The 2,982-nt window shown below is 43.9% G+C and overlaps 1 protein-coding gene across 7 annotated transcripts in view; it reads right to left on the bottom strand.

The window, feature by feature from the left end:
• The window catches only part of rbms3 (RNA binding motif, single stranded interacting protein), a 277,803-nt gene that overhangs the window by 179,838 nt on the left and 94,983 nt on the right, over positions 1-2,982 (bottom strand). The window lies entirely within an intron of this gene.

Raw genomic sequence — 2,982 nt, 5'->3', positions numbered from 1 at the left:
CCACACACACACACACACACAGCCATAACCTTGTATAAAAGTCACACACACACACACACACACACACACACACATACATACACACACACTGACATGCAAATGTGCACACACACAGACAAACAAATCCTCTTTCAGGAATCAATAATTCAGCTAAAGAGAAGCACATGCTACGCCCCACTGCACTAATCAATAGAAAGCCAAATGTTATCTTTTCATCTCATTTTCTGACTTTCACATTCTAATCTGGGCTGACTAGCTCGTGCTGGACAGCATCATACAACACTTAAATTAGAATAGAACACAGACAAAGAGAGGGAAAGAAGGGACCTCAAATTTAGAAGGCGTCTCAGTTTACTCTGACAATGTTAGCTCCTATCTATACAATATAGTCCTTAGGTGTAACTGGGCACAGATGTTCTGTACATTTTTTATGCATAGAATTTCAGATATGCGTCATAAAATGGAGGCGAGAGAAGGAGAATGGCAACACTTTAGTATGAGTTACACCCCCTCCCCCTCCCTTGAAGTTATTTATGCCCCCCACCCACATCTCTTAGGAGAATGAGGCCATACCTTGAGAATGCAGCAACGAAGCTAAATAGAAAGACCTGTGTGATTTGAGAATGATGACTAAATCGGAGTGGAGTGTGCGTGTGCTAAAAAGGGGACTAGCAAGGAATGTGCGTGGATGTGTGTGCCAAAGCGAGTGCTGTGTGATTTTGTCGACTGTGTGGACTGAACCTACCAGCCAAGGCCCTGTAATCGAGCTATCAATGACCATTAATGAGAGATAGAGCTCCACAGCCCTCTCGGACAGACTGCACAAATCTCTGGCCTCTCTGCCCGCCTCCCTTTCTCCTACTGACCCAGTCTCTGGATCTATCACATCCACCTATGAGGCCACTGGCTAAGTTAACCAACCATGAAAATGAATATGAATGTTGACGGCTGATTTATAAACGGAAATGTATGCTCTTCTCCCTCCCACCCACACCTGCACTATGGGTCGCGTTTGCATGACACAGGACCCTAGAGGCTCGCTCAAGGATCAATCGCTGACGGTGGCAAGATTGGATCTGCGCTGACCTTGGGAGTGAACTGCAGCATCGGCGAAGGAGTTAGGGGGCTCTGTTGCAACAGTGCAGGCAGGCAGAAAGCGAGAGGAGGGAGGAAGAGGGGAAAAGAAAAGTGGAAGGGAGGGAGGGGGGAATGGAGGGGCAAGCCCTGATTGAGAGGCCCCCGAGATGAGCAACTCTGAGATATGAGAAGAGGGGAGGGAGGGAGAGGGGGATGATGGAAGGAGTAGTGGAGGGGGTGGGAAGCCATATGGCTGCAGCACAAATGTATTAAACTATAAATCAGGGTGAGAGCTAGTGGACTGCCAGGTGGGGCTGCAGGCAGGTCGTCCCTGCTGGAAGCGCACTGTTTCACAATCCAGGATGAAAACCAAACTGCTATTTTGCTTTTTTTGTGCTTTATCAATTTTGTTGATGCATTCTTTTCATTAAATCATTTTCTGTCTGCCTTATTTCCTTGCTATACTGTAAATTGGGGAAATTTGCCGCATTTTAACGTGAAATTGTGTGTTGTGTTGTATTTGAGCGTCTTGATACCGCTGTGGATAAAACAGCTGAGCTTTGCAACTGCTAATCCATTTTTTTAAAACCTTTCATAAAAGGAAAAACTTTTAATTTAAAAACTTTTGTTGTAAGTTTCCTTATTGAAATCAGGATAATAGCTGATTACAGAAGTAAACCAGCTCAAAAATCTGTCCAATCAATCAATGCCAGCTCTCAATACATACATGTTGATAGTCCATGCTAAGCGCACATTTGGGTCAAGTTTGATACCCTTCCCCACATTAAATATTCCTCCACATATGCACTGGGAGATAAATATAAATGTGAATAAAAAGAAGAAAAATAATTTGTGATTTTTGTTTAAACAAACATTATCACACACACCAGTACATTAGTAACCACATGAGATTTAACTATTACACAAAGTTTAATTGCACACTTTCAGCCATCTCGGTGTATCACAGCGGCACAAGACAGAAATTAGTGTTACACGTGATAGAAAAACAAATAAAAATAGTAATCCTCAAAGGGCTTCAATTTTAATCCCTTGATGTCTGGGTAAATTGTCCAGCCAGTGTCCTGGCAGCCATCAGCGCCCAGTCCTGGTCTTCCATCCCAGAGGCACTGATGCATACTACAGCTAGAGCAAACATGGGCAGCCTTCCTCATGCCTGCTCTCCGTCAGAATCATACCGACCATCACTGTAACAAAAGCAGGGTTCATAACCTGTTTGTCCCCTCTTTCTAAAGCGCTACAATGAGACATTTGTGCTGGTTAGTGAAACAGCAACTTCATAATTAAATGTTTTATTTGCCTCAATCAGAAAAGTGGCATCAAAGCCTTTAAACAATGGCCTACATGCAGCTTGCCAACACTTAATTAGTAAATTAAATGTGGATCCTAATTCTCTCATTTGTTTTAAAAGCTGTCTGTTGGTTATTTTGAATAACAAAAGCCCAAAAATATAGTAAGCGTGTTATTTAACACGTTACAATATACTGCACTGTGTCACATCAAGATCTCATCAGTTTGCAGGTGATGGATGGAGGGATGTATGATGGATGGATGGATGGATGTATGATGAATGGATGGATGGATGGATGTTACTGGACAGCTTCCAGTAATGGTCTGGCAGGCTGGACTAACTCAAGCCTTGATCCCTAATCCTTTAATCAGACACACAAACAGTCACACACATACACGCTGACATAGACATCCAAACTCCAACGATGTATCTGCCATCTGAAACCATCACAGCCAAGGCCAGCTATCCATCAAATCCCATCTTCACTCAGGGATGACAGGGGGATGAAGAGAGGAGGTGCGGGAGGGAGGGAGAGAGGGAGGGAGGGGTGATGAGGATGGGTGGGTGGGTGGGAGGCAGGACAGGAGTGTAGGAGT

The sequence above is a fragment of the Etheostoma spectabile genome, chromosome 14 (genome assembly GCF_008692095.1).
Source record: "Etheostoma spectabile isolate EspeVRDwgs_2016 chromosome 14, UIUC_Espe_1.0, whole genome shotgun sequence".
NCBI lineage: Eukaryota > Metazoa > Chordata > Actinopteri > Perciformes > Percidae > Etheostoma > Etheostoma spectabile.
Note: the sequence above shows the minus strand (reverse complement) of the source record. Positions and strands in the feature narration are given on the sequence as shown.